This window comes from Rattus norvegicus, chromosome 5, assembly GCF_021556685.1.
Source record: "Rattus norvegicus strain SHRSP/BbbUtx chromosome 5, alternate assembly SHRSP_T2T, whole genome shotgun sequence".
NCBI lineage: Eukaryota > Metazoa > Chordata > Mammalia > Rodentia > Muridae > Rattus > Rattus norvegicus.
In genome coordinates this window covers 151662207-151680255 of record NC_141538.1, presented here as the reverse complement: position 1 = coordinate 151680255, position 18049 = coordinate 151662207, and the positions used below count along the sequence as shown (strand labels likewise).

Below are 18049 nucleotides of genomic sequence, written 5' to 3'. Positions count from 1 at the left end.
GAGATCCAATGCCCTCTTCTGGTGTACCTGAAGACAGCTACAATGTACTTATATATAATAATAAATGAATAAAATCTTTTTTTTTTTTTGGTTCTTTTTTTTCGGAGCTGGGGACCGAACCCAGGGCCTTGCGCTTCCTAGGTAAGCGCTCTACCACTGAGCTAAATCCCCAGCCCCGAATAAAATCTTTAAAAAAAAAAAAAAGGCATGGTCTCTTACTGAATCTTTAGCTTTGATTGGCTCCTCCCACCTCTGCTTCCTCAGGACTGGGGTTAACTTTGATTGGCTCCTCCCACCTCTGCTTCCTCAGGACTGGGGTTAACTGATTGGCTCCTCCCACCTCTGCCTCCTCAGGATTGGGGTTAACTTTGGCTCCTCTCACCTCTGCCTCCCCAGCGTTGGGGTTAGAGGTGAGGTGCGTGCATGGGGCTGCTCTTGGGTTTTGTTTTTTGTTTTTAGTGAGTGTCGGGAACCGGAACTTGGGCCCTCATGCTTGCGTGGCAAGCACATTACAAACTGAACCACCTCCCAAGGCTTCTACATTTCGTCATAGGTCTCTGCTTCACTCTGCAGCCTGCCCTGAAGATCCTGCACCCCACCATACCTCCCCTGGGCTCCCTAAACTTCCGTGTCTCCCTCTTGCGAAGCACTCAGGGTTACGTGAGCTTGGTGCCCTTCACCAATCAACCCTTTTCTAGACTGTGAAGACTTCTTGGGTGAGGACAAGTCTCTTCTTCATCCTGCTGCCGCCATTTGTCTTACTTGGGTTTTATTTGTTTTCTCTTACTCGTTTTTGTTTGTTTTGTTGTTTTTGATCTTTGTTTTTGATTTGATCTCAACACATTGTGCCACAATGCCCAGCCCAGCTCATCGTTTTATACAGCACCCCAAACACTTGGATTTGACCCGAACTGTCCCAAGCTCAGGTAGGTAGGACCACTGCCCCTCTCTTGTACTGACAATGCATTTGCTTGGGGGAAACCTGGTCTTTCTGTGCCTCATTTTCCACAGCTGTAAAGTGAGAGCTGTAAAGTGGACTATAAAGGCTGTACCGGGGCTGGAGAGATGGCTCAGCAGTTAAGAACACTGCTCTTCTAGAGGTCCTGAATTCAAATTCCAGCAACCATATGGTGGCTCACAACCATCTATAATGAGATCTGGTGCCCTCTTCTGGCCTGCAGGCATATATGCAGGGAGAAGCCTGTATGATGTATAAATAATATTTTTTAAGAAAAGAAAAAGAGGGGGTTAAGTGCACTGACTGGTCTTTCAGAGGTCCTGAGTTCAAATCCTAGCAACCACATGGTGGCTCACAACCATCTGTAATGAGATCTGATGCCCTCTTCCGGTGTGCCTGAAGACAGCTACAGTGTACTTATATACAATAAATAAATAAATCTAAAAAGGAAAAAAGAAAAAGAAAAAGAAAGCTATACTGAAGGAAACAAGTTGTACAGAACCTAGCATACAGTCAGTGCTCAATAAATAGAAAAGAAGGCTGTGTGGGAGTGTAGCTCAGCGGTAGAGCACTTGTCTGGCAAGAGAAGAGACCCAGAATTCGTACCAGGGCCGTAAGTAAAAAGAAAAGGAGAACAGGAAACGAGGAAAGAGACAATGTGTACGAGGAAGGTGCATTTGCCTTTGGCTTGAGCGGGATCAGTGTGGATGCGCAGTTCCAGAAATAGCCACAAGGTGGCGCCAAGATCCCGATTGGTGTGGAATTCAGTATGTCATGCTTGGAGGAAATTGTTTAGTTCCAAAGTGGAGACCAAACGAGTGAGTAGGTAGCCAGCTCCAGCTAGGGTTCTTCGTTCTGGAACCAGGACAAAGTCCAGTCACTCCATCCTCTCTCCCCCTCTCAATTTGTCTGGTGGGCTTTCTTGTCTATGTTCAAGCATCCAGTCCCTGACTTTCTCCTCAGTCCTCCAGTGTTGGGGCCATTTTCTTCTGAGCAGACCCTATTCCTTCGAGAGGAAGGGAAAGCAGGCAAAGTTAAATGAGGCTTCTTTCTGTGGCCTTCTATGTGTGTCTGAGGCAGGAGGATCTCAAACGGAGGTTGACTTCAGCTGCACATGAAGATCTTTTTTCAACAAAACAAGTTAGGAGCAGCCAGTGCTCCTAACTGCCGAGCCATCTCCCCCCCCCCCCCCTCTCTCTTTCTTCCTTATGTTGTGAGATAGAATCTTTTGTATCCCAGGCTAGCCTCAAATCCCCTACATAGCTGAGGATGACTTTGAACTCCCAACCCTTTACCTATCAAGTTCTGGGATTACAGGAGTGTGTCACCACACCTGTCTTAAACCAAGTGTGATTTTCAACAAGGTTAACTCAAACCCCTTACACAAATAAAACAGTGAACTCATGCCACAGACTTTTGTGAACTTGCTAATTAGGAGCCAGCAAGACAAAATAATAATTTTAGATGTGAACTTGACCTTTCCGATAAGTGTTATTTCTCCTGAAAAGGAGTCCTTTGCTTTATGGTGTCTGTCTGTCTGTCTGTCTGTCTAGCAAAACAAGGTTTCTCCATGTAGTCCTGCCTGCCCTGGAACTCTGTATGCAGACCAGGTTAGTTTCAAACTCAGAGATTCACCTGCCTCTGCTGACCAAGTGCTGGGATTAAGGCATGTGCCACCACACTTAGCGTATTATGATTTTGTTGTTGTTGTTTTGAGACAGGGTTCCCTGTACAGCCATTGCTGTCCTGGAACTCACTCTGTAGACCAAGCTGGCCTCGAGCTCAGAGATCTACCTGCCTCTGCCTCCTGAGTGCTGGGATTAAGGATGTGCGCAACCACCTCCTGGCACATTGTGATTTTCAAAAAAGATTTATTTGAGTGTGTGTGTGGGCAGGAAAGTGTGAGGTGCTAGTGGAGACCAGCAGGGGGCAGCAGATCCCCTGGAACTGGAGCTACAGGTGGTGTGAGCTGCCCATCCTAAGTGCTGGGAACAAATTCTGGTCCTCCCCAAGACCATCAGGTGCTCGTAACAGCTAAGCCATCTGTCCTCTGGACCCATCATAGGTTTTCTATACGTTGGTTTTATCCCTACACAGTGGTAGAGTTGGTCCACCCAAAGCACATCCCCTCCTTTAGAAAAATCAAAGCGCTGAAGCCCACCAGGCTAACGTCCAACCTTTCTCCAGGAGGACAGGCGCCAGGAAACCTCTGCCTGTTGCAAGGCATATGTTTGTTTTATATTTGCTTTAGGAGTAGCCTCACTACGTAGCCCAGGCTGGCCTTGAACTCATGGTCCCTTCCTGATTCACCTTCCAAGTATAGGGGTTACAGGCACACACCACAACACCCACCATGTTTCGTTTGTTGTTTCTTCGTTTTGACTGACCCTCAGGAGGATGAAGATAAATCAGGCACTAATTGTTTTTAGCAGGACAGATCATTTGAAGGGTGTCCCCTTTTCCCAGCATCCCATTCCCCTCTCAGACAACAACTTATAATTCTGGCCATGGTCAGAACCAGCCAGCAGGTGGCGCTGTGGCAAACGATCAGCTGTTCCGGAGGGAATTCATGGATGCATCTTGTGGGCCCACCTAATTTTTTTTTTAAAGATTTATTCATTTATTATATATAAGTACACTGTAGCTGTCTTCAGACACACCAGAAGAGGGCATCATGTCTCCTTACAGATGGTTGTGAGCCACCATGTGGTTGCTGGGATTTGAACTCAGGACCTCTGGAAGAGCAGTCGGGTGCTCTTAACCGCTGAGCCATCTCTCCAGCCCCCCCCCCCCCACCTAATTTTTGACCCTTGCTGACCTCCACGAGTCTGGCTGCAGGACTACACAGGGCCACAAATCTGGTTGGTCACTGATTCAGTCATTCTTTTAAGTACCAGAAACATGCAGCTGGACACATTCTTGAGTTCTCCCCCAAAATGTCTGTGCCTGCCGCTCGTCTGTGCTGCTCAGGAGAGAGCAGGTGCCCACTTACTCCAAGTAGCTGAATGCTGTCATCTCATGGTGGTACTCACTCCACCTCCACCTACCTCTTTGTGTCTCGCTTTCTGGAAAATTCTCACTGGAGCTTGACTAACGGACTTTAGTTCTGTAACTTCTCTCAAGCCCTCCTGACCTCATAGGTGTCGAGCAGCCTCCTCCTCCCTCCCTCAGGGGTGGTCCTGTCCAGACTGTGGGAGATGCCACCGCTCAGCTACCCAGACATTGGTCTCCAACTCACAGACACGGTTTTGAACGCAGAGCAATCTGCTTGCCTAGTTTTCCGACTGCTGGGATTACAGACATGAGCCACCACACCTGAGGTCAGAAGGTGGCTGGAACGTTCTTGTGTCTCACCATCTGCTTGCCCTGGCCTGTTCTTGAACTTCCTGTGAGCTCTGCAGCATGGAAACTCAGCTCCTTAGGGTCTGCCCTGCTCTCCAGAAGGCTGTAGGAGCATGTGAAACCCAGCCCACCTCAGTTTAACAGGCAGAGAGTGCTGGAGTGAATATGCCTCCCCTAAGCCAACCCAGGGATGAGAGAACCAACATGGGTAGTGGGCAGCCATCGTTGAAGTGCTCTCTGACAGGCCCAGTCATGGCAAACATGGCGCTGGCAGCTTTTGCCCTTCCCTCTCCCTTGTGAAACCATTAGATTGCATTCCTAAAGCTCGCCCCAAGGTCTATTCCCTTATTTGGCCACTGACTCATTCTTGAGACTAAACACCAAGGCCCAGCTATCAACATTCTCTATTCGTTTACACCAGCTAAGCCGTCCAATCAAGCACAGACTTCCCCTTTCCTCGTTAAACGATTTCTGCAGACGTACCTGCTGTTGCCTTGGTCTGATCCAGGGGCGGTGCCCCTGCTCCCCTTGCTGTCCCTCCAGGGTAATAAATCTCCTTTGTGCTGAGAATTGGGTGTCTGGGTGTGTCCCGTTGTGTGGGTCCTCACAAAATGCCTGGCTTCCCTGAAAGGCTGTTGTCCAAGGCAGGGAGGGGGGAGCCCCATTCTCTCTCATAATTTAACCTTGGCAATCACGTGTCTTCACTCCTGCTCTATCTCATTGGTCACCCACGTCACTTCTATTTAATGGGGAGAACATGTCAAGGGATTGCTGGAACCTTCTGCAGCCTGGCTACCGTGCTAGCTTTTACATAAATCAATAGGAATGAGAGAGAAGCTCCCAGACCATGTTTTCTCGCCTTCTAGAACCATCTGAGTGGTCTGATCCACGACTGCTTCCAGCGTGGGACTGAAGAGGGATGAATCTGCCGACCCCCAATGACTCTCTTCTTCCTGTCCCCTAGCCCCCATCTTTACTTCCTGTGCCAGGCAGTGCACTCCAGTTACCACCCAGGTAGGGCAGCTCTTCAACAAAGCCACTGACCCAGCAAATGTTCTGAGCCCTCTCTGCTGGCCTGCTACAGTTCATCTGGAGGCCAGCGATGGAGGTCGCTTCACCAGAAGGAGGGATGAGCGTGTGTCACAAGAGCCAAGATTCAGGAAGGGCGGGGACCGGTGGTCTGGACGTTGACAGCTGGGGTTCATGGTACGACAGACTCAGGCTGCAGTCACATCTCAGTCAGTAGAGAGCTTGCCTTCAAGCAGTGAGGAACTGAGTTCAATACCCAGAACCTGTATGTCCTAGAGTTTCCATGGCTGTGAAGAGACACCATGACCATGGCAACTGTTAGAAATGACAACATTTACGGGGTTGGGGATTTAGCTCAGTGGTAGAGCGCTTGCCTAGCAAGCGCAAGACCCTGGGTTCGATCTCCAGCTCCTAAAAAAAAAAGAGGAAAAAAAAAAAAAAGAAATGACAACATTTAAGTGGGGCTGGCTTACAGGTTCAGAGGTTCAGTCCATTATCATCAAGGCAGGAAGCATCCAGGCAGACATGGTGCTGGAGGAGCCAAGAGGACATCTTGTTCTGCAGGCAAACAGGAGAAGGCTGGCTTCCAGGCAGCTAGAAGGAGAGACTTAGAGTCCACTTCCAGAGTGACACAGTTCTTCCAACAAGACCACACCTACTCCAACAAAGCCACACCCCCTAAGAGTGCCTCTCCTTGGGCCAAGCATATTCAAACCACCACACTATGTTTAGAAGGAAAGGAGGCCAGGCACAATGGTGGGCACTTGTAACCCCGGTTGCTGGAGAGATAGAAACAGTTGGATCCCCATGGCTTTCTGGTGAGCCAACCTAGTTCTTGGCAAGCTCCAGGCCAACGAGAGACCCTATCTCAACAAACAAACAAACAAACAAACAAACAAACAAATGAAAAACATGGACAGCTCTTGAGGAACGACACCTGAGGTTTTTCTCTGGTCTCTTTGTGCACACCCATACATGTGTCCAAGTGTCCTCCCTCACATGTATACCTGCACACACAGGAACACATCTGCACACACACACATGAATACACCGGCACACACATAGATACATACTACATGCACAAATTCAAGGCACCACACTACCGCTCCAGTTTACTGGTAGAAAGATCCAGATTGGTCTAGCTGAGCCAGGCGTCTATATCTGGTCCAATCCACAATGGCCAGGGGAGAGATGGAGCTGTTGCCACTGTGGTGTTCAGGTGGGCAGGTCCTAGGACAGGTGAGGTCGCTGAGGTAGCTGTTTGGAGAGGAAGGGATTCTTCTCTGCAGCCTCGAATGATTTACCAGCAAGTTCTCAGAGCACATCCATCACCTGCCCACTCTTTCGTGAACCTTCCTAGTTCTCTGAGAACTGCTTAAGCCATTCTCTCCCACTCTTTCTCTCTAAAGAGCTGTCTCAAGGTCTAGGTTTCTTTTTTTTTTTTTTTTTTTTTTTTTTTTTTTTTTTCGGAGCTGGGGACCGAACCCAGGGCCTTGTGCTTCCTAGGCAAGCGCTCTACCACTGAGCTAAATCCCCAACCCCAAGGTCTAGGTTTCTTCTAGATCCCTCAAAGTTTTGTAAACTGTGCTCAGTGAGTACCTCTTTTAGAATCACCTTGAACTTGTGTTAAAAATACACAATCTAAAAAACAAACCAAACCAAAAAAAAAAAAAAAAAAAACACCCAAAAAACCAAATCAAAGCAAAACACAAGGGATCTTGGGCTGGAGAGATGGCTCAGTGGTTTAAGATCACTGGCTGCTCTCCTGGAAGACCTCGGTTTGATTCCCAGCAACCACACGGCAGCTCACAACAGCTTGTAAATCGGGTCCTAGATGATTGGTGCCCTCTTCTGACCTCTGAAGACACTGGGCACACTTGTGGTGCACAGGTATATATGCAGACAAAACAATCTGTCCTGGTTAGTTTCTTGTCAACCTGATACCAACTACAGTCATCTGGAAAGAGGAAGCCTGGACGGAGAAAATTCCCCAGCCAGACCATCCTGTGGGCAAAAGCATCATGGGTAAGCCTGTGGAACTTCTCTCCTTGATGAGACTGGCCTGAGAGTTAGCTAAAACATACCTTTTTCTCCCCAAGTTGCTTTTGGCCAGTCATTACCACAGCAATAGGAACTAATCTATACAGTCAATCAATCAATCATCAATCAATCAATCAATCTTTTAAAACTGCATCCCTGAGTCTGGCTTAGGCATCTTCCTTGACCATCTCATTGGCCTCATCCTGAACTCTCATGCTACCCCCAAGCTCCTCTCCCAGCAGGAACATGCTCCCAGCACCCGACCCTTTTGCTCTAACCCTCCTGTTGCCCGTCTTTCCCTCTTTTTGTCCATCTTTCCCTCCTCTTGTCTGTCTTTCCTTCCTATGTTCCCATCTCAATTTTCTTTCTAGTCTGATTCTATGCAACACTATTTTAAAATTATTTTTATGGAGCTAGAGAGATGGCTCAGTGGTTAAGAGCACTGACTGCTCTTCCAGAGGTCCTGAGTTCAATTCCCAGCAACCACATGGTGGCTCACAACCATCTGTAATGGGATCCGATGCCCTCTTCGGGTGTGTCTGAAGAGAGCAACAGTGTACTTATAGATAATAAGTAAATATTTAAAAAATTATTTTTATTTAACATTCTAGGATTCATGCAAACAGCCTGAAACTGGGGTTTTGGAGCAAGGTAGTGTAAAGCCCAACCTACTCCATTTTTTTTTAAAGATTTATTCATTTATTATATATGAGCACACTGTAGCTGTCTTCAGACACACCAGAAGAGGGCATCAGATCTCTTTACAGATGGCTGTGAGCCACCATGTGGTTGCTGGGAATTGAACTCAGGACCTCTGGAAGAGCAGTCGGGTGCTCTTAACCGCTGAGCCATCTCTCCAGCCCCCTACTCCATTTTTGAGAGTGCACAAAGTCCACCTGAGCAAACATTCTATGGCATTCCACCCCCCCGCCCCAGCAACAGCCACTCAGGCTGCAACAGCAGGGTCAAGTTTCATAGAGACAACCTGAGACATCCTGCAGAAAATAGATAACCTAGCCATCCTGTCTGTCAGGTGGTTTTGACTCTGTGTGGTTCCTGCAGATTACACCAGAAATGCAATTATTAAAATATTCACTTGCTGGCCCATATGGAAATTCCCCAAGCTTGTTGTAACTACAACAAAGACCTGCACCCCTAGACTTGGGGCTCTCACTTCTGACAGCAACATGCCGACAGCAACAGTAAGAGTCCTTGCTTGCAAGCTCCTAATAAAGACCCTTGTGTGTTTGCATCAGAACTGGCTTCTCAGTGGTCTTTGGAGTCCCTGCAATTTGGGCATAACTGTCGTAAATAACCAAATAGAGATGTGATGACTTTTCTTGGTTGTCAATCTGACTACATCTGGAATTAACTAAAACTCAAGCAGCTAGATACACATGTGAGAACTTCCTTCTTCCTCCTTCTTTCTTCCTTCCTCCTTCCTTCCTTCTTCCTTCCTTCCTTGTTTTTATTTTGTTTTGCTTTGCTTTTTGAGACAGGGTTTCACTATATAGCCCTGGCTGTTCTGGAACTTGCTCTATAGAGCAAGCTGGCTTTGAATTCAGAAAGCCACCTTGCCTCTTCCTGAGTACTGGAAAGACACGTGCCACCCCCACACAGCTGAGGACTTTTTTCTTAATTAAGTCCACTGAACTGGGAAGACCCAGTTCTAATCTGGATCTTTTGAGGTGGGGAGACCCACCTTTAATCTGGGCCATACTTCCTGCTGGCAGCCCTATATGTCCCTTGAAAAGACATGGGAGAAGGAAGCTTGCTCTCTCTCGCATCTCTAGGTATCTAGGTCTCTCTCTTTGCCTGCCTATTCTCGCTCTCCCTGGCAAGTCCAAGTCCTTCACACACATATACACATATATATTCTATAAGTTCTGTTCTTCTAAAGAATCCTGGCTAATACAAAGGGAATGAATGTTGGTTGTCCTTAATCCCAGAGACTAATTTGCTACCACTTGTATGGCTTTGGAAGTGGCCTGATTTGGACCACAGGGAATGAAGAAACTACAGGCAAACAGACTGAAAAGCCGGGATCAGTGGGTCACATGCCCTGATGGAGACACATCAACAGTGTGGGAGGAGGGGCGAGACACAACGGGTTCATCACGGGCAGCATGAAGGAGGAGGCGTCTGCTGATGTCAGTAGGGGACAGTCTCTACTGTTGTCCTGGAGCTGAAGCACACACTATCAACATCCACTACTTGGACCAGAGGAAGGAAGGCCTTCCATCCCTGAGCCTGACCCAGGAAGGCCTTGCCGTTCCCAGGGCTGCGAGGCCCTGGGATCCTTGACATGGCCCTGTCCTGTTAATAATACGCAATCGATGAAGACTTCATCCAGTCACAGAGTGATTGATCTGTGTGGACCAAGCTAATGAGGCGTGTGAGCCTCTACTTCTATGGGGGAAGGGGGCTGCAGGGAGGGGGGCATCTCGTGTATCCAGGCTGGCCTTGAACTCTTAATGTAGTTTCAAATGAACTCGAGCTTCTGATCCTCCGGCTTCCAACCTCTTGAATGGTGGTCCTATCAGTTGATACCAGAAGAGTTCCCACTGTCTGGTCGCACAATTTCCCTATTATAACTTTGTAGCTCAAGGCATGGCTCCCGTGTCTAGGGCACAAACAACTCTGTGCTGTGTCTGGTAAAAGCGTAGCACGTACCATCATGTGTCACACTTGCTAATGGTACCGGGGGCCATGCTACTGGTTAGTATATTTACTGATGTATTCTTTTTATTGTTACCTTGTATTTGACTTAGTTATTTATTTAGACTTCTTGAGACAGAGTCTCACGTATAATCCTAATACTCCTAAGGGGAGATGGGAGGCCTGACACATGGGACTAAAGAACACATTAACAAGGCCATGTCTCAAGCAAACAGAAAGTAAGGATCAACAATTGAAGACGTCTCCCCACTGCCTGCCCCCTACCCACAAGGTCCGCAGACCTCCAACTGGCACGCTATAGCAGTTCGCCCTTGCCCTCACATGAACATACACGGAGAGTTGGAAATGGTAACAGAAAACCAGAAGGACGGTGTGACTGTTTGGGAATAACTAGCAATCAATGCGGTGACCACCTCGGGGTGAGGACTCTCATTAAAGATTCTCAGTAAAAATGTCCCACCAGATTGGGCAAATCTGTGACACATTTTCTTTTTCTTTTTTTTTTTTTTCTTTTTTTTGGAGCTGGGGACGGAACCCAGGGCCTTGCGCTTGCTAGGTAAGGGCTCTACCACTGAGCTAAATCCCCAATCCCCAACACATTTTCTTGATTGATGTGGGAGGGCCCAGTTCACTGTGGGTAGTGATGCTGCTGGGCTGGTAGTTCTGGGTGCAGTAAGAGAACCAGCCCAGGGCTGGAGAGATGGCTCAGAGGTTAATGCTCTTCCAGAGGTCCTGAGTTCAATTCCCAGCAACCACATGGTGGCTCACAACCATCTGTAATGAGATCTGATGCCCTCTTCTGGTGTATCTGAAGACAGTGATGGTGTACTCATACACATAAAATAAATCTTTAAAAAAAGAGAGAGCCAGCCAAGCAAGCCACGAGGAGCAAGTCAGTAAGCAGCATCCCTCCACAGCCTCTGCCTCAGCTACTGACTCCAGGTTCCTGCCTGAGTTCCCTTCAGTGATGTACCTATACGTTGTAAAATGAAATAAATCCCCCCTTTTATCCCCAACTTGCTTTTTTGAACATGGTGTTTCTGCAATAGAAACCCTAACTCAGACCTCTTATGATGATGTCAGTGGTGGGCAGTGACACAGGAGGGGGAGTGAAATTAATGGTGTTTATTACAGTAATAGAAACCCTAACTAGGGCTGGAGAGATGGCGTTAAGAGCATTGGCTGCTCTTCCAGAGGACCCAGATTCAAGTCCCAGCACCCGCGTGGCGGCTCACAACTGTCTGTAACTCTTCCAGTAGACCTGAGGCCCTCACATAGACATACTTGCAGGCAAAACACCAGTGCACATACAAAAAAGGAACAAATGGATTTGTTCTAAGACAAATGGCTTCACTTCTATTCTTTCTTATTATAAACCAGTAACAGAAACCAAACACAGGTGAGTTAGCTGGGCCCCTGTGGGCTACAAGGAAGAAAACTCAACTACAAGTTGTGAGGCGAGGAGACTTCACATTCCTCAGAGGTCCTGAGGCCATCCGTCTTCAGAATAACTCTCCTCCACTCTGCTCAGGCGCTCTCTCTCTCTCTCTCTCTCTCTCTCTCTCTCTCTCTCTCTCTCTCTCTCTCTCGTCTTTCCTTCCATTGCTGGGGTCAGAACTTGGGGTCATGTGGAGGAAAGAGCTGTACCTCTGAGCTACCCCGCCCTAGGCCTCCCACCCTTAATGAATGGGAGATCATAGTGAAAACCCCTAATGTCACCTCCACAAATGACCAAACCGGTAACAGCAACCCTGAGCAAGCCACTCACCTGAGCTCGGCAACCATTTCTCCTGTGTTCTCCTTGGATCTGCATGGGAACCAGATGAGGAAGACAGCCAGGGCTACCCAGAGAAACCCTATCTCAAAAGACATAAACAACAAAGTTTCTTCTTCTTCTTGAAAGATTTTACATATTTTATGTATGTAAGTACACTGTAGCTGTCCTGAGACACACCAGAAGAGGGCCTCAGATCTCATTACAGATTGTTGTGAGCCACCATGTGGTTGCTGGGATTTGAACTCAGGACCTCTGGAAGAGCAGTCAGTGCTCTTAACCACTGAGCCATCTCTCCAGCCCACAGAGTTTCTTCTTATTAGGGCCAAGAATCATTCCCAGAAGCCCCACAGACCCTTGCTTCTGTCTCATTGGCTAGAGAGTAACCCAAGACCAATCATAGTGACACGTGACTGGTCATCTGACCCCGGGTAGGTCGACGCAGAGTCCTCTTACTTGAAGAAAACAGCCTTCTTTCAGGCAGGGATCAGGGATAAGAAACTGTGCCCTTATATATGGGGGAAACAAGGGTTAGCAGCAGCCCGCTGGTCCACTGAGGTTACAGTGAGTGTGTCCCATCCCTCCCGCGGGGCTCATCCCTCTCTAGCTCTAGACTTGGCAGTCGCTCAGGTTTGGTTGTGAGGACTCTGGCTTCTTCTGGCTTCAGCTGTTCCCATGGCTCCGGCCTTGGAATCCACTCACTTGTACCTTGCAGCGTTTCTTCTCCTAGGAAGCCATGACTCTTCTCCGTGAGCAGAATTTCACTGGAAATTCTTGGATCCCAGGAAGAGTCACAACTGCCCAGCACACAGCTGGACAGGGCATCTCTGGGTCCCAGGGTCAACCCACTGTTTGATAAAGCATTCCTAGGCTGACCCCCCCAAGTCCCCCAGACCCCTGCCAACTCACCATCCCCACCACCTCTGCCTCCTCCACTGTCCTAGGCCTCTCAGCTCTCACAGCAGACATCAGCCCTGAGCCTTTCCCAGCACGCTTCTCCTCTGACACTTCCCAGCTAGGCTGCCAAGACCAACAAGGCCTCAGAACAAAAGGACCTTTGAGAAGCAGGGTGTAGTCCACTCAGGAGGAAGCTGTAGTCTTAGCTAACAAAGGTCCCCTCTGCCTCTCCTGCAAGTACTGGGAATTCAAACTTCAGAATGAGTACAGCCAAGATGGCCACCTCCCTGTAGGGTCCAGCCTGGCCCCTCAGAGTCCTTGGTAGAATTAGAGAGAAGCAGTTGCTGTCCCAGACCCTGAGAGGGTAAAAGCTCACAACGTGAGAACCCGCGCTATAGTCTCACAGCTCACAGCGAGCCCTAGGCCGCGTCCCACAGCAGCCAGAGCCGTTCCCCTCTTTTCTAAGAGCCTCAGTCAGTCAAGCAAAGGCGGATATTTGGCTTTGCCAAGGAAAAGAATTTCAAGACAAGCCCGTAGGAAGCAGGCTGTAGTTTATTGAAAGGTTTGTTTGTTTGCTTTTCGAGACAGAGTTTCATTGTGTAGTCTTGGCTGCCTTGGAACTCACTGTATAGACCAGAAGGGCTTCAGAGATCAGCCTGCCTCTGCCTCTCACGTGCCTGATCTGAGGGTGTGAGCCACCATGTTCAGCACCAATGGACGTTAAGCACGAGGATGAATGAAAAGAAAAGACACACCCAAGTGTAGACGTGTGGGCCGAAGAAAAGAAGAACAAGACCCACCCAACTGTAGATTCGGCCTCTCAAAGGAAAAAAGTCTTAGTAACCTGATAGTGATGAACGGAACAGTAACAGAGAAAACATTGAAAAGAGGAGACATGGGCTGGAGAGATGGCTCAGTGGTTAAGAGCACTGACTGCTCTTCCAGAGGTCCTGAGTTCAAATCACAGCAACCACATGGTGGCTCACAACCATTTGTAATATACATTAGATAAATAAAAATTTTAAAAAAAGAAAAAAAAAGAAAAAAAGAGACGAGGAGAGAGAGGGGGAGGGGTGGGGAGGGGGAGGGGAGCCAGCCCCTCCCTCTTGGATTCCAGTTGAAGCATCTTACTAACAGACAGCAAGAATCCCAGCAAAATTACCTTTCTCTTTCCCAGCTACACACCTGTCGTTTCTCAGTGATGTCCTGAACAAATCGTGCGACCTTGGAGGCTCTTGGCTTTCCTGGCTCAGACTGTGATTCTATCCCAGGCATCTTCAGGGCCACTTCACTGATCTCTCTCTCTCTCTCTCTCTCTTTTTTTTTTTTTTTTGGTTCTTTTTTTCGGAGCTGGGGACCGAACCCAGGGCCTTGCGCTTCCTAGGCAAGCGCTCTACCACTGAGCTAAATCCCCAACCCCTTCACTGATCTCTCTTAAAAGAGAGTAAAGAAACGTTTCCCAGCAACCTTTAGAGATGAACCTGAGAAAGTCAATTGCAGCTCTCCGGGGGTCAGGTGTGCGTGCGTGCCTGCGTCTATACCCACACTTGGGCATGCCTGATTTCCCTTTACTGTCCTTTGAGAAGCAAGTACGCCTATCTGGCCAAGTCTTATTTTCATCTGGGGTTCTCTTTTCCTTTTATCTTTGGGCTGAAGCCTATATAAAAATCTCTATAATAAACCTTCTAGCAGGGCAGTGGTGACGCACATCTTTGATCCCCACTCTTGGGAGGCAGAGGCAGGGAGATCTCAGAGTCTGAGGCCAGCCTGGTCTATAGAAATGAACAGACATCTCTAACTCTGCTTCAAAAGCTGTTTAGTCTCAAATTCCTTTCAGCATTGAAGCCACAAACCCTGGTCTGACCAGAGTTGAGGTCCCTAGAAGGGTAGGGGAAATCATCAGCTGCTGAGGGTGACCGTGGGAGCTGTGCCTCTGCCCCCCTCCCCCCAAGACAGAGCAGTGGCAGCAACTTTGGAAGAGATTGGAATTCGTTGTTGAGTGGATTTCTTTTTTTTTTTTTTTTTTTGGAGCTGGGAACCGAACCCAGGGCCTTGCGCTTCCTAGGTAAGCGCTCTACCACTGAGCTAAATCCCCAGCCCCGTTGAGTGGATTTCTAAGCCAGGCCCCTGTCTCTACTCAGGTGCCTGGGCTGGAGTTACAGTCTGGTAAGATAAGCAGGAGACTCTCGGTCTGTGGGAAGGGCTTGGCGCTCCTGTTATGATAAACCGGGGTTTCTGTGGCTGGAGAGATGGCTCAGTGGTTAAGAGCACTGTCTGCTCTTCCAGAGGTCCTGAGTTCAATTCCCAGAAACCACATGGTGGCTCACAACCATCTATAATCAGATCTGGTGCCCTCTTCTGGCCTTCAGGCGTACATGCAGGCAGAAAGCTGTGTGATGTATACATAATAAATAAATAAATGTTTAAAAAAAAAAAAACCCGAGGGTTTCTGGTAAGATTTCTAGAAAATTTCGGATTTAGAGTTGAGAAGGGAGAGTGGCCTTGAGCCAGTGTTAATTCTGTTAGAATTCTTAATTCCCAGATGGTAGGAGGCGTCCACCAGACTCTGGGGTAAGGGCTCCCCTCCCTCCCTAGCCTGCCTAATTCCCCTACAATCTTGCCTGCCTTGATTCATGCCTCAGCTCCTGCCATAGCTGCGGCATCTGCCACCTCAGCTCACATCAGTCTCTACTGCATCTCAGGCTACAGACCAGAACCTTCCCTTGCTCTTCAGTCAGGGAGGAATGAACTCCTCCCCTCCCCGTCCTCACTTTTGGGGTCAACTCTAGGGCAGAAATAAAAGCAGCCTCTGTGGGAAGTCGGCAGCATCAGTTACAGGGCCCTGTGAACATGGGAGTGGGGGCCATGGTTGGGTTTGTGTACATCTTATCCAGCACTCTTGGGGTACAGCCTGCAGTCGTAGCTTGTATTACAACATTAGCCCCTCACATACCAGGATCTCCATCTGTAGTCTCTGGAACACCACCACCAGCAGTATCTGGACACTTGGGAGAAACGCAGATGTATTTATTTATTTAGACAGCGTTTCGCTGTGTGGACAGGCTGGTCTCGAACTCACGGCTATCCACCTATTCCTGCCTCCTGAGTGCTGAGATTAAAAGCCCGTTACCCCAGCCAGGATGAAATCCTTGTCCCCTCTCAGACCTATTCCTTCGGGGGAGGGCCCAACAAGTTCTGTTTTAGCCTCTTAGGTGATTGTGGGTACACTAGTAGTTGGGGACCTGCTAGTCAATGCTGAGGTAACCTGGTTTCCTTTGGGTGTCACATGACTGTGACGTTCCCAATGTTTCTGTCAGGTACTCATTTGGGGCAGGCCAATCCCATTTTAACTGATGAGCGAGAAGGGGGATTCCGGGAAGAAAAGACCTCCACGCCCAGCCCTTCATAAAAGGAGGAAGACATCTGGGTGGGGGGGAGGCCTTGTTCTGCTCGCCTCTGGGTGTTGTTGAGAGCTGTGTAGCCGTATCGTGCGGTGTGTCAGGGGTCGGGTTTAAAAGTGGAGGCCCAGGATGTGTGTGTAGGGAAGTGGAGGCTGCTGGGTGAGTGTCCTGAAGAGAAAGCAAGGGAAGAGTGGGACAAACCAACAGTAAAAGCAGGTATTCTTTGCCACAGTCTCTCCGTGCTCTTAAACACCGCCGCTGAACATATTCACCCCTCAGAAAGGTCCCATTCTACAGAGGAGAAAACTGAGTCACAGGGCTGAATAACTTATCCAGGCAAATAGGTACTATACAGATGCTAGGGTTGGGACCAGGTCGACAGGACAAAGAAATGTTTTCCTAAGCACTGTAGGAAGGTGTTGAAAGGTTTTAGGCAAAGACAGACAGGCTGCTCTGCCTTCCCTTTCAGACATCGCTGACAAGCTTTTGTATAAAACTCCCCAGTGGTCCCGGATGAGCTGGCACACTTGGGAGGCCTGTTCTTCCGCCTGCGTTTCTGTGTACTCAGCAGCAGTCATTCAGAAAACCCAGTCTTGTTGACAGTGACAGGGTGAGCCAAGGCCAGATGCTGATGGAGTGGGACAGCCACGAATCCCAGTCCCTTCTGGGAAAAGAACAAGCCGCACAAAGTCACTACAAGGATTCTTCCAAGACTAGAAAGATGGGACCTGACTGTCCAGGTGGGTTCCTGCTCTGAGCCTCCTTCCTGCCTGGCTGTCAGGGCACACGTTTGTTTTGTTCTGCTTTGAGACAGGGTTTCTCTGGGTAGCCCTGGCTGTCCTGGAACTCACTCTGTAGACCAGGCTGTGCTCAAACTCGAGAGATCCACCTGCCTCTGCCTCCCCAGTGCTGGGATTAGAGGTGTGCACCACCACCACCTGGCTTTTTCTTTTTCCCTTTTTATTCTGAATTTTTCATTTTTCTGTAGTCGCCTTGTCTCATTTGCCTTTTAAAAAAATGGTTTTTGTTATTGATTAAAGGGACCGGGAGCAGAGTTCGGTCTTCCCCGGGCCACTGGCGTCCTGTGCCCGCTGTGTTAGCTGAGCCAGTGGGAGCTGCAGTCCTCACAGCTGACATGAGTGTGGCCATGCTTCTATCCCCTTCCTGGCTCCTTCAATCTGCATTCACTGGGCCGGGGACGCATGATAGGGAAGAAGCAAGCTGGAGGCTCCTCCTCTCAACTGTACGGATTGATGCTTTCTGTTCTCTTTTTAATGCTTTTTAATATTTAATAATTTTATCTATGTGAGTGTTCTGCATGTGTGTTTGTATGTGCACCATGAGAGTGCCTGGTGCCTGGAAAGGTCAGACAGGGCTATTGAAATAGAGTTACAGACAGTTGTGAGCTGCCGTGTGGGTGCCGGATGTGGGTATTCTGCAAGAGCTCAGTCAGTGCTCCTAACCACTGAGCCATCTCTCAACCCACAGTGATGTTTTCTGGAATTGTGCCCTAATCCCTGAGCATGCTAAAGACTCTCCTCCTTCTGTCTGCTCCTCTCTCTCTCTCCTTTTGGCTCTCCCCTTTTCTCTCCATCCCTCTCCCCCTCCTCCTGGGTTTAAGAGTTTCTGTCCTATGCAATGTAAGTCATCAAAGAGAGGACTACAATCGGGGCCTGGGGGGCAAAAGGACACTGGGCAACTGTGTTTAGCGCTTGGCTGAATTCTTAGAGCCCACACAGTAATGTGTCCTTGTCATTAGCCCACGAGCCATCAGCCTGGTCAGGCTCTGCACTTCTCAGACCCATAAGATCCTGGGTCTCCACAGACCTCCTTGGGTAGAGCAGCATGAATCTGGAGTGTTGGGTAGCTAATCATGGCACCTAAAATGTATAGCTTTGATGTTCAGCTCTGCCGCTGCCAGCCCTCACA

At 48.7% G+C, this 18049-nt stretch overlaps 1 long non-coding RNA gene across 3 annotated transcripts; it reads right to left on the bottom strand.

Moving 5' to 3' along the window:
- Window positions 1-4243: 4243 nt before the first annotated feature.
- Window positions 4244-12869, bottom strand: LOC134479037 (uncharacterized). Of its 3 annotated transcripts, none has more exons than XR_015621199.1 (4): window positions 12732-12869; window positions 11817-11904; window positions 5803-5936; window positions 4244-5616 (listed from the first exon to the last, which is right to left on the bottom strand). It is a non-coding gene; the product is annotated as an uncharacterized LOC134479037 (long non-coding RNA). The 3 variants fall into 3 exon arrangements; XR_015621197.1 differs by having other exon boundaries at window positions 5803-5923; window positions 12732-12847; XR_015621198.1 differs by having other exon boundaries at window positions 5803-5923; window positions 11817-11908; window positions 12732-12825.
- Window positions 12870-18049: the final 5180 nt, after the last annotated feature.